Source organism: Mauremys mutica, chromosome 8 (genome assembly GCF_020497125.1).
Source record: "Mauremys mutica isolate MM-2020 ecotype Southern chromosome 8, ASM2049712v1, whole genome shotgun sequence".
NCBI classification, from domain to species: domain Eukaryota; kingdom Metazoa; phylum Chordata; order Testudines; family Geoemydidae; genus Mauremys; species Mauremys mutica.
In genome coordinates, this window is record NC_059079.1 from 66,234,760 (window position 1) to 66,248,803 (window position 14,044).

The window sequence follows — 14,044 nt, forward strand, 5'->3', positions numbered from 1 at the left end:
TTGGAGAAGAGGAAGGTGATCAGGAACAGTCAGCATGGATTCACCAAGGGCAAGTCATGCCTGACTAACCTAATTGCCTTCTATGATGAGATAACTGGCTCTGTGGATGGGGGAAAGCAGTGGACATGTTATTCCCTGACTTTAGCAAAGCTTTTCATATGGTCTCCCACATTATTCTTGCCAGCAAGTTAAAGAAATATGGGCTGGATGAATGGACTATAAGGTGGATAGAAATCTGGCTAGATCATCAGGCTCAACAGGCAGGGCCGGTGCAAGGAAGTTTCGCGCCCTAGGCAAAACTTCCACCTTGCACCCTCCACCCAGCTAACCCCGCCCCCCACAGCAGCTAACTCAGCCCCCCCACCCGGGGAAACCCCCCCGCAGCAGCTACCCCCCCACCACGACAGCTAACCCCTCTCCCCCCTGTCCCCCCACGGCAACTAACCCCGCCCAGGGAGACTCCCCCTGTCCCCCCACGGCAGCTAACTCTACCTGGGGAGACTTCCCCCCTTTCCTCCCCCACCACAGCAGCTAACCCTGCCTGGAGAGACCTCCCCCCGCGGAAGCTAACCCTGCCTGGGTAGCCCGCCCCAGCTCACCTCGGCTCCACCTCCTCCACTGAGCACACCGGCACTGCTCTAATTCTCCTCCCCGCCCAGGCTTGCGGCGCTGATTGGAGGAGACTTAGAGCTGGGCTGTGTGCTCAGCGGAAGAGGCAGAGTGGAGGTGAGCTGGGGTGGGGAGCTGTTCCCCTGTGCGCCCCCTCCCCTGTTACTGCGGGCACCCCTCCCCGTGCGCTCCCCCACCCAGCTCACCTCCACTCCACCTCCTCGCCTGAGGGGACTTTTAGGCGCCCCCCAACCACTAGGCGCCCTAGGCAGCCGCCTAGTTTGCCTAAATGGTTGCACTGGCCCTGTCAACAGGTAGTGATCAATGGTTCCATGTCTAGTTGGCAGCCGGTATCAAGTGGAGTGCCCCAAGGGTCGGTGCTGGGGCTGGTTTTGTTCAATATCTTCATTAATGATCTGGAGGATGGTGTGGACTGCACCCTTAGCAAGTTTGCGGATGACACTAAACTGGCAGGAGTGGTAGATAGGCTGGAGGGTAGGAATAGGATACAAAGGGAGGGACCAGGGCCGTCCTTAGGATTTATGGTGCCCTAGGCGGGATTATCAAACTGGTGCCCCTGTGCCTGTCTTGATCTTAGTGTAACCCTTCTGCAGCTCTGAGTTGGCAGCAACAAGGGCCGGGTTCAGTATCCAGGGGTTCCGTTTCAATAACACAATGCAAAACCGGCTCAAGCCCCCACCCAGTGACCTGGGACAATTACCTACCCCCCCCCCCGGGCGCCTCTAGGAAGCAATACTTCCCCACTCGCAAGCACAGAGTCCGAGTGTAGCAAAATCCTTTTAATAAAGGAGGGAAACAATGTGGCATCACGTTGGAGAGACACCACAAACAGGACTATACACAAACCATAAGCAAAAAAACCCACTTCCAAGTACATTTGGCACTGTCCTTTCCCCCTTAGGGTCTTAAGTCCAATCACCCCAAAGTCCAACAACCCAAGAGTCTCTGTCTCTGGTCAGTGCCACCCCAGAGTTCAAAAGTTTATCTGCAGAGTTTTACCCCCCCAGCCTGGGTGGAAATGGGGGGGGGCACACACAGGGTGTTAAAGGACACCTTACGTGGGCCAGGGCCGACTGCCCCGCTTCTCCATGGAGTTCTGCTGCAGCCTTCACCATGACTGGCTCCACTCCATCAGCTGTGCCGCTCCTCCAGCCAACCTGTGAACCGCATCATCCGTCCCCGCGAACCGCTCCACACTGCTCACTGTTCCACAGGCTGCGCCAACGTGCTGCAGACTGCTCTGCTCTGCCAGCTGCTTAGCAATCAATCTTCAGGCTCCCCTACTCAGTGATCTCAGCTCAGTAAGCTTAGCTCTTTTAGTAATTTCAGCTCTTAGTGGTTTCAACTTGAGCCCCAGTGCCACCTTGGCCCAACATGAATTCAGATCAGCAGCCTCCAGATGGACTCCTAAAGGATTCAAAATTAGCTCTGCTCTTTAACAGTGGAGAGAGGAGGATGTACAATTGGTGTTCCAGGCCCTCAAAAGGGGCCCATACCATCAGGTACACACACCAGTCCCCAGCCTCTCTCCCTTCACTGGGTTTTGGAACCCATGTCCCTTGTCTAGCAAGTACTATTTAATGTAGGTTGAGTCATTTCTGTCATAAAGCAGTCTCATAGTTCCTCATTCACATAATTAAGGTAACAGCACTTTTTTCTCCTTCCTGCCCCAATAACAAAGAAATTGGGGATTCCACAGTGTGAAAATAACCCTCCCATGCTGCTGTGTGTTATGCTAAGTGGAGTGGGTTTACCAATGCAAATGCACATTCCTAAAATTCCTTTGCCCACTCCTCATAATGTACCACCAGATGTCAGGGTAGATCTCATCCTGTCTCTGCTTACATCCTCCCCCCAGCCGAGAATTTGTCGTCCCGACAAATCACATTCCCTACTATACCAACTTACTGGTCCCCTCCAAAGGGCCTCAGATAGCCCACTTTAGCTTTCACAAACCTGTGTGCTAAATGTATTGGCTCCTCACTAATCACCCCAGGTGCATCGTAAGTTAGCCGTTTCACTGGTCTTATTACCCTGTCTCGCCTATGGAGAATCTCTGTTGCTATGGTAGGGGGGACATCCTCTTGAGTGACGGATGGGGAGGTTTCCTGTGAGTTCCCCTCGGATACTGGCATAGGCCCCTGCATTTCTAGTTCTAACAGTGGAGGATCGAAGGTGCTTGGGACATCTTCCATCTGTATGTCGCCACTGTCCAATAATCTGTGTAAGTCATTACACGGGGGTTCCACCAGTGGCTCAGGAGTGTCAGGAATGGGCCTAAATACTTCTGCCATAGGGTTTAGGGCGGAAGAAGAGGTAGTCTCTTTTGATTCAGCTGATCGAGACTGCAATCTTGTCTTCATCCTAGGATACACCATGGTTGTGTCTTCCTCCTCAGACTCACTCTCAGATGTGCTGAGTAGGGGTAGGTTAGCTGCAGGCAGGGGCGGCTCTAGGTTTTTGGCCGCCCCAAGCAGTCATGCCCGGGAGGCGCCCCCGAGCCGCGGGAGCAGCAGACCTCCCGCGGGCATGACTGCAGAGGGTCCGCTGGTCGCGCGGCTCGGCTGGACCTCCTGCAGCTGCGGGCGGTTCGCTGGTCCGGCGGCTTCGGTTGAGCTGCCGCAGGCATGCCTGCGGGAGGTCCAGCCGAGCCGCGGGACCAGCGAACCGTCCGCAGTCATGCCTGCGGCAGGTCCGCTGCTCCCGGGGCTCCGGTGGACCTCCCGCAGGCATGACTGCGGCAGGTCCGCCGGCCCAGCCTGCCGCCCCCCCGGGAAAGGGCCGCCCCAGGCAGGGGCTTGCCCCGCTGGGCTCTGGAGCCGGCCCTGGCTGCAGGAGGCCGGCTGTCCACGTTGGAAGGTGGCTTTGGTACAGCACCTGCGTTCTGCCCAGTTGCCCTGTTGTGGCCCATCTCATAAGGGCTGCCTACCAATTCCCCCACCGGGAGCAAAAGGTTTCTATGCACGGTCTTTGTCTGCCCTGGACCCTCTTCAGGTTTGATCTTGTAGACCGGCAGGTCTCCTAGCTTTTCCATCACCAAGTAAGGTATTGCCTTCCATCTGTCAGCTATCTTGTGTTTGCCAGCAATACCCAAATTTCGCAGCAGGACTCTGTCCCCTGGCTGGAGCTCTTACAGACGTACTCTAGCATCATATCGATGTTTGTTACACTCTGCATTCTTCTGAGCTGCAGATGTAGCTAAGTGGTAAGCATCCCGCAGCTTTTCTCGTAGTCGGGATACATATTGCTGATGGGTTTCATAGCTATCACCATCCTCTGATACACCAAAGCACAGGTCTATGGGTAATCTTGGTTCTCGCCCAAACATCAAGAGATATGGGGTGACTCCCGTAGCATCGTTCTTGGTGGCGTTGTAGGCGTGCACCAGAAATGCAACATGTTGGCTCCAGGTTGCCTTCTGCTCTGGCCGCAAAGTCCCTAACATATCTAACAGGGTTCGGTTGAACCTCTCTGGCTGACGGTCACCCTGCGGGTGATAAGGCGTTGTCCTCGACTTTTTAATTCCTGCTATCCTCAGCACCTCCTTCAGAAGGTGACTCTCAAAGTCTCGTCCCTGATCCGAGTGTACCCGGGCTGGGAATCCATAAACTGAGAAATATTTTTCCCAAAGTACCCGAGCGACAGTGGTGGCCCTCTGATCACGTGTGGGGTATGCCTGCGCATATCGCGTATAATGGTCGGTCATGACCAGAATGTTCCCAATATTCCTCTTGTCCACTTCTAAAGACAAGAAATCAATGCAAACCAGCTCCAGAGGTTTGTTGCTGGTAATGTTCTTCAGATATGCAGCCCTTGTGGGCAGAGTTTTCCTTTGAACACATCGAGCGCAGGTCTCACATTTCCTGCGAACATCTTCAGCCATCCGGGGCCAATAGAACCTACTTCGGATAAGTTCCAGGGTCCTCTCCATCCCTAAATGTCCAAAGTCATCATGCAGGGCCCTCATGGCCAGGGCTCTGTACTCTTTTGGCAGCACTAGTTGGTTCCATTGCTTTTGTAGAGGGGCTGTGGTCACGCGGTGTAGCACTTCTTGAATCAGTTTTAGCTTGGTCCATTCTCTCAATAGTAGTTTGCCCTCTGGGGTAGGTAGGACAACCGCAGCTGGGCCTCGCCCCTCCCTTTTGGCAAGTAGCGTATCACGAATGTCAATATCTTGCAGCTGGGCTTCCTGCCAGTCAGCCGCATTGAGCACGGGCAAGGGAGATTGGTCCAAAGCAATATAGTTCACTGAAGCAGAAGGCACACATTCAGGGGGCAGGCCCAAAGCTTCAGCAACGCATCCATGAAGGCTCTCATGGGCCTCCGGCTCTCGGCGACTCACACTGCAAATAGCTCTCACTCCATCCGTGGGTATCACAGCACCACAAACAGGACTATATACAAACCATAAGCAAAAAAACCCACTTCCAAGTACATTTGGCACTGTCCTTTCCCCCTTAGGATCTTAAGTCCAATCACCCCAAAGTCCAACAACCCAAGAGTCTCTGTCTCTGGTCAGTGCCACCCCAGAGTTCAAAAGTTTATCTGCAGAGTTTTACCCCCCCAGCCTGGGTGGAAATGGGGGGGGGGGCACACACAGGGTGTTAAAGGACACCTTACGTGGGCCAGGGCCGACTGCCCCGCTTCTCCGTGGAGTTCTGCTGCAGCCTTCACCACGACTGGCTCCACTCCATCAGCTGTGCCACTCCTCCAGCCAACCTGTGAACCACATCAGCCGTCCCCACGAACCGCTCCACACTGCTCACTGTTCCACAGGCTGCACCAACGTGCTGCAGACTGCTCTGCTCTACCAGCTGCTTAGCAATCAATCTTCAGGCTCCCCCACTCAGTGATCTCAGCTCAGTAAGCTTAGCTCTTTTAGTAATTTCAGTTCTTAGTGGTTTCAACTTGAGCCCCAGTGCCACCTTGGCCCAACATGAATTCAGATCAGCAGCCTCCAGATGGACTCCTAAAGGATTCAAAATTAGCTCTGCTCTTTAACAGTGGAGAGAGGAGGATGTGCAATTGGTGCTCCAGGCCCTCAAAAGGGGCCCATACCATCAGGTACACACACCAGTCCCCAGCCTCTCTCCCTTCACTGGGTTTTGGAACCCATGTCCCTTGTCTAGCAAGTGCTACTTAATGTAGGTTGAGTCATTTCTGTCATAAAGCAGTCTCATAGTTCCTCATTCACATAATTAAGGTAACAGCACTTTTTTCTCCTTCCTGCCCCAATAACAAAGAAATTGGGGATTCCACAGTGTGAAAATAACCCTCCCATGCTGCTGTGTGTTATGCTAAGTGGAGTGGGTTTACCAATGCAAATGCACATTCCTAAAATTCCTTTGCCCACTCCTCATAATGTACCACCAGATGTCAGGGTAGATCTCATCCTGACTCTGCTTACATTAGCAACACAAACATAAGCTTACACTATTGGAAAACTTGCCACATGCATGTTATTGAAACCAGTTTAACTTAATTAAGCACATTGTAATGCTGATGGACTAGCACTAAAGAGGTAGCACTATAGAAAAAATTCTGATTTGACAGAATTATGCAAATAATATAGGTTTCAGAGTAGCAGCCGTGTTAGTCTGTATCCGCAAAAAAAAAAACAAGGAGTACTTGTGGCACCTTAAAGACTAACAAATTTATTTTAGCATGAGCTTTCGTGAGCTGCAGCTCACTTCTTCGGATGCATAGAATGGAACACACAGACAGGGGATATTTATACATACAGAGAACATGAAAAGGTGGAAGTATGCATACCAACAGGCAGAGTCTAATCAATTGAGATGAGCTATCGTTAGCAGGAGGAAAAAAAACTTTTTGAAGTGATAATTAAGATGGCCCATAGAAGGTGTGAGGAGAACTTAACATAGGGAAATAGATTCAATTGGTGTAATGACCCAACCATTCCCAGTCTTTGTTTAGGCCACAGTTAATAGTATCTAGTTTGCATATTAATTCAAGTTCAGCAGTTTCTCTTTGGAGTCTGTTTTTGAAGTTTTTTTGTTGCAAAATTGCCACCTTCAAGTCTGTCACTGAGTGGTTAGAGAGGTTGAAGTGTTCTCCCACTGGTTTTTGAATGTTATGATTCCTGATGTCAGATTTGTGTCCATTTATTCTTTTGCGTAGAGACTGTCCGGTTTGGCCAATGTACATGGCAGAGGGGCATTGCTGGCACATGATGGCATATATCACGTTGGTAGATGTGCAGGTGTACGAGCCCCTGATGGCGTGTCTGATGTGATTAGGTCCTATGATGGTGTCACTTGAATGGATATGTGGACAGAGCTGGCATCGGGCTTTGTTGCAAGGATAGCTTCCTGGGTTAGTGTTTATGTTGTATGGTGAGCGGTTGCTGGTGAGTATTTGCTTCAGGTTGGGAGGCTGTCTATAAGCGAGGACTGGCCTGTCTCCCAAGATCTGTGAGAGTGAGGCATCATCTTTAAGGATAGGTTGTAAATCTTTGATGATGCGCTGGAGAGGTTTTAGTTGGGGGCTGTAGGTGATGGCTAGTGGTGTTCTGTTATTTTCTTTTTTAGGCCTGTCCTGTAGTAGGTGGCTTCTGGGTACTCTTCTGGCTCTGTCAATCTGTTTTTTCACTTCAGCAGGTGGGTATTGTAGGTTTAAGAATGCTTGATAGAGATCTTGTAGGTGTTTATCTCTGTCTGAGGGATTGGAGCAAATACGGTTGTATCTTAGAGCTTGGCTGTAGACAATGGATCGTGTGGTGTGTCCGGGATGGAAGCTGGAGGCATGTAAGTAAGTATAGCGGTCAGTGGGTTTCCGGTACAGGGTGGTATTTATGTGACCATCGTTTATTAACACAGTAGTGTCTAGGAAATGGACCGCTTGTGTGGATTGGTCTAGGCTGAGGTTAATGGTGGGATGGAAATTGTTAAAATCTCGGTGAAATTCCTCGAGGGCTTCTTTTCCATGAGTCCAGATGATGAAGATGTCATCAATGTAGCGCAAGTAGAGTAGGGGCGTTAGGGAACGAGAGTTAAGGAAGCGTTGTTCTAAGTCAGCCATAAAGATGTTGGCATACTGAGGGGCCATGCAGGTACCCATAGCAGTGCCACTGACTTGAAGATATATATTGTCCCCAAATGTGAAATAGTTGTGGGTGAGGACAAAATCACAAAGTTCAGCCACCAGGTTAGCCGTGATATTATCGGGGATACTGTTCCTGATGGCTAGTAGTCCATCTTTGTGTGGAATGTTAGTGTAGAGGGCTTCCACATCCATAGTGGCCAGAATGGTGTTTTCTGGAAGATCACTGATGGATTGTAGTTTCCTCAGGAAGTCAGTGGTGTCTCGAAGATAGCTGGGAGTGCTGGTAGCATAGGGCCTGAGGAGAGAGTCCACATAGCCAGACAATCCTGCTGTTAAAGTACCAATGCTTGAGATGATGGGGCATCCAGGATTTCCAGGTTTATGGATCTGGGTAGCAAATAGAGTACACCTGGTCGGGGTTCCAGGCATGTGTCTGTATAGATCTGTTCCTGTGCTTTCTCAGGGAGTTTTTTGAGCAGATGGTGTAGTTTCTTTTGGTAATCATCAGTGGGATCAGAGGGTAATGGCTTGTAGAATGTGGAGTTAGAGAGTTGCCTGGCAGCCTCTTGTTCATATTCCGACCTATTCATGATGACGACAGCACCTCCTTTGTCAGCCTGTTTGATTATGATGTCAGAGTTGTTCTTGAGGCTGTTGATGGCATTGTGTTCAGCACGGCTTAGTTTATGTGGATAGGCGCCAATAACCCCCTCCTAGGGTGACCAGACAGCAAATGTGAAAAATCGGGATGGGGGTGGGGGGAGGAATAGGAGCCTATATAAGAAAAAGACCCCAAAATCGGGACTGTCCCTATAAAATCTGGACATCTGGTCACCCTACAGGCGAGATCCTTCCCCCACCCCTTCCCAGAGACCCCAGCAGCCAATCCCCTCTCTCAGACTGTGCTGCATTTGGCTCTCTCTAGGACCCAGCAGCCCTGCTCTCACATGCTCCACTGCTTCCCGTCTGCCGTCTGTCCGGGCTTCCAGCAGAGTGATGCCCCCAGACCTAGTGGTGCCCTAGGCGGCTGCCTGTTCTGCCTATGGCTAAGGACGGCCCTGAGAGGGACCTAGACAAATTAGAGGATTGGGCCAAAAGAAATCTGATGAGGTTCAACAAGGACAAGTGCAGAGTCCTGCACTTAGGATGGAAGAATCCCATGCACTGCTGCAGGTTGGGGACGACTGGCTAAGGAGCAGTTCTGCAGAAAAGGACCTAGGGGTTAAAGTGGACAAGAAGCTGGATATGAGTCAACAGTGTGCCCTTGTTGCCAAGAAGGCTAACAGCATTTTGGGTTGTATAAGTAGGAGCATTGCCAGCAGATCGAGGGATGTGACCATTCCCGTCTATTCAGCATTGGTGAGGCCTCATCTGTAGTATTGTGTCCAGTTTTGGGCCCCACACTACAAGAAGGATGTGGAAAAATTGGAAAATAGAAACCTCTCAGAGATAGCACTACACAATGGGAACTGCTTGACCCCGGTCACAGCAAAAGAGCTTTCCAGCAAGTGGGAAGAAGATATAAAAGGGGAAATGACATCATGACCTCACTCTCCCTACAATACCACACCTGGAAACACCAGAGGAACACAGACAGGCTAAAGGGATTTCTAGCCTGTGTATGAAAACCTGGGAAACCCAAGCTGCAAAGCAAAGGCAGTTTGTGCCTTAAGAATCTGCCAGCCCATTTATCACTGAGGGTGAGAATTTGCTAATTCATATGCTGCCTATCTAGTGTGTTAAGATCAATTTGCAGTTTTGTGTGTATTTCCTCAATAAACACTATGCTGAGATATACTCTGCGTATACTGATATATGCAGTACTGTGGAAACAAAGATTGTAGCAGAGCATTCAAAATAACATAAATCCTCCTGTGCGTTTCCCCACATATCTTGTTTTGTCATATCCATTTCATAGACTGCACATTCTCCAAGCCAAGACCTATATCACATTACATTACACAGCTGCACATCATAAAAATAACATAACTAATGAGGGTGATTTCATCTACGGTCCCTGACAAGCCAGGTCTTAACACTAGCACTGTGCAGACTAACAAGCAAGTGAATACATGGAGCCAGAAGTGAGTTATTGACTGACCTTTCTTCCAAGGTGTTTTTTTTTTAAATTATTATTCTGCATTCGCTGGCCAGAGAAACAGGCTGTTTAGTTAAGGACACTAAACCTTAGTTTATCTACCAGTTCCTAGTGTGTCTTAACCAATGAGAGAGGAGTGAACCACGGGGCGGTGTCACTACGTCTGAGAAACCTTAGATAAACAAATATGCAAAGCCATAGTGAGCAGATTCAGTGTGTGAGAAGCAAAGAGACAGATGCAGCCCTTCCAGAGGGTCTAAAAGAGCATTTGCCTTTGAATCGTTGTCTGGGCATTTAGTCGTTCTCATTGCAGTTGCAGGTTTGTTGCATGTTTCAGTGATTTTAAACATAGTTTGGTGTTGAATAACCTTGCACATGATAATGTTTCTAGCTGTACCTGGTGAATGGAGGGTCACCTTTCCATGGGCAAAGCCAAGGCTTTGAGAACAGGGCTGCTTGCTGAAAATCTACAGGTGGGGATTCTTGACAATGGATGCAGCTGGCCAGGGAGGAGTAGAGGAAGTGAAAGGCCAGTGGATATGGGCTGAATTAGAAAGACACATCCCTCACCAGCAGCCATGGAGTAGCATCAGCAGCACGGGTAGCTCGGGGAGCTAGAAGGACCAGCTGATGCTGGTATTTAAAGCATTCAAACGCTAATTACTATGTAAAAACAAAACCTGATTGCTTTTGAAAGGAGCGGGACTGATTCTCAGCTGATGTAAATCAGCGGAGCCCCATTGACTAAACTGGAGCCCTGCCCATTCACACCAGATGGGGATCTGGCCCAGCATACATAAATGACTTAAAAAACAATTTCCCCCCTTCAAATTAACTTTTTGTTTTTTACATAAATCAAAATCATTATTTTATGCCCAAGCAAAAGCACCCAGCTGGGTGTTTGTCCATCAGTCAATGAAAGCACCTCACTGGGGATGGGTGCACCACACAGCCAGTTGTGGTGGTGAGTGTGGGGAATGCACTGAGCACCCCTCTGTGGCATACAGACTTTTCACACCTGCCATGCTCATGAACACTGAGTGTAGCAGAGTAGCTGGTAACGGGCATTCAGAGTGCAGAGAGTAGAAGTTCTACACTCAGCTGAGATGATTTGTGAATCAAGGTTTCCACCAACCCATCAATTCTTTCACCAGGAATGTGAATCCTGAGTAACTTGCACGCAATTCTTTTAAACATCCTGAAAGAAAGTGGCACTTTTAAGATGCGTGTTTGACCAGCTGCTGGGAGAGGCAGCTGAAGAAGCAAGAGACCCTGATACCCTTTTTTATGGAAAACACAGAAACTCTCCAGATTATGGCCTGTTTGCTTGTAACTGTTTCAGATGAGCACTCAGATATAGATGAGGCTGGGTATGAGGTGGCAGGTGAACCAGATTTGGCACAGAACAGTTTAGACTAAAGTCAGCATGAAAGGGGTGAATCCAGGGTTAAATTCAGCCAGAGCTGTCCAGAGCAAAGCTCTGGTAAATATTTTCAAACCCCCTGGAGCCTCGGCGCCTCCTGCGGGGCTGAAGCCCTGAGCCTCAGTACCTCTCACAGGGCTGAAGGTTCTGGAATCTACATATTGGAGATTTTAAAGAGCAAGTTAGATAAATACTTGTCAGGGATGGTCTAGACAATACTTAGTCCTGCCATGAGTTCAGGAGACTGGACTAGATGACCTCTCAAGGTCCCTTTCAGTCCTGTGATTCTAAGGGAGTGATATGTTAAAGGGACATTCGTTCATTGGACTTTCCCACCACAATGTGGGAAACTGAGGCAAAGGACATTGTGTAGGGTGAGGGTTGCTTATGGTCACATGCTTTTGAATGTAGAGCTGTTGTGTTTTCCCAGAAGAGTGCTGGGTTCCCTTTCCCTTTTAATAAAACTTCTCTTTTGTTATACTCAGACTCAGTGCTTGGAAGAGGGGAAGTATTGCCTCTTAGAGACACCCAGAGGTGTGTTAAGTTTTCCCAACTTACTGGGTGTGGGCTCGAGTCAGTTCTGTTTTGTATTGTTAAGAGGAACTTCTGCAGTGCCATATTCTGAAGTTAACCCAGGCCTATAGAGATTTCAGTTCTTAGTGATTTCACTGGGTAGCAGGGAATCTCGCAGTCAGTCCAGCCTTGAATTGTCTTTCATTTCACCACCGTCCCTCCACCAGGTCTAAGGCCCTTGGGCCAGTTTATCAGGGATTCTGCTCTGGCAATCACTGAAGAGAAACAATAACTTCCAGTTTCTGCAAATAACACAGAGTACCAGGTACCATCTGAACACATGAGCCTGCATAAATGGACTGAATTGTTTACACAGGCCATCTTTCAGTGTGAATGTGAGAGGAGAAAATAGAATGAGAAGTATATTAGACAGTTAGTAAATCTGGCTTTTCAGTCTTTCTGCCTCTCTGTCAGAAAAGAATCCAGCTATTGCAGAGTCTGGGAACATGCACATGGCCAGATATAATGGACTTGGAACAAAAGATTGATAATGTCCCAGTATTGACTGGGCTTTGTCACCATTTACTTAAGTCAGGTGCTGAAAGCGTGCTCTGTGCTGTATACAACATTACAGTGCCCCAAAGAGCTGACACCAGTGCGTGTGAGTGTCCGGGGTGATCGGACTGGTTTGGGGCAAATGGGGCAGAGATCAGGAGCAGCCCCAAAATCTAGCCAACACACACACTGCAAACATGCTGCTGCAGGTAGAGCCACTTCCCGCTTTGCTCCCACTTCAGCGCCTTCTGTCACTGGCCACAGGAACAGCACAGTGCACACATACAAGGTAACAGCCTTGTTGCCCAAGCATCTCTTCTGTGCTCCTGTGGTACCCAGCTCAGCTGTAGGTAGCACCAATGGGTGCTGTCCACTCTTGGAGGCATGTAGCCTTCTGGTGAGGAGGACAAGAGGCAAGAGTTTCACGGGGGGAGAACAGTCAGCAAAAATCAAACACAGAGCAGAGCAAAAAGAATGAGCAAGAAAGAAAAAGGGGGAAAATACAAAAAAAAAGAGGAAAAGGTGGCAAGAAGGAATTAAAAAGACAAATTGGAAAGCAGCCATGGCAGAGCCTGTTTGTGGAGATATGGGCTGGGATGTTCCCTTCCACCGATCTCTCCCAAAGCATGTGTGTATTGGGTGGGTTCCATGCACTGGGAGAATCAGAAAGGAGCATCCACATCTCAACCCGGGAATGTTCCTACATCGCTCCCCCTGTAACCTGACCTACTCCTGCTTATAAATGTTAGCTTATCTAATCAGGGAAGAGGAGCATACCAGGTGACTGAGGCAACTGCTTGCACAATCTGAATAGCCAATCTTTGCAGGACGCCTCGCTATGGACAAACAGCCCTCCCATCCCTCCCAGATGGAATGAGTTCATAAAGAGTGTTTAACCAGTGACACCGTTAGCACATTGGAGGGTTCTTTCCAGATGATCCTGGACTTGGGGGAAATGGGCCAAATGCAAAGAAACAATTGTCTGCAACAAATGATTGGAGCAGCTTTAATCACAGCTGTGGTGACGTAGGCTGCAGCTGGAGAATGCAATACTGCATGTTTGTATCGTGAAAAGTCTTGTGTGTTTTGGAAGGACAAATTCATCCCTGGTTTAACAGCACTGACTTCCGACGAAGAGGGCATTCACCCACGAAAGCTCATGCTGCAAAACGTCTGTTAGTCTATAAGGTGCCACAGGATTCTTTGCTGCTTGCACTGACTTCATCAGTGGAGAGAAGCCAGGGGGCTTATGATGTGTATTTTTGGAACACCTAAGGAGTCCTTAATGTAGTTTCAACATTTGGGAAATATTCTATCACATTGGATTCAGTGATAACTCGGTACATCCAAATAGATTTGCTTTTGTTATCTTTTCTCTAGATATCTGAGAGTGATGTGAATTCAACAAATTGAAGAAATTCTTTAGTAAAATCTACTGGGAGATCATCTGAGTACCTCTGACACAGATGTTTGATACCTTCATTGATTTCAGACCTTGAAATGGTAGGCGAAAAAACTGTCAGGATACTAAAGGTTTTGTCAATATTTTCATAAGCTTTGATCCAATGTTCTAATGAACTCTTCAGTTTGTCAGTGATTGCAATGAAGGTATTTCCTCTGAAGGTCTCCTTATCACTGAATGAGTGGGCAGTTGCATCATTGCATGTCTTCTGTCTTTTGCAGCATTTGGCTGTCTTATACTCATGGTTAGTAGTCCTTGCAGCCCCCCGAATTTCATACTCATCCAAACTATCCAGCAT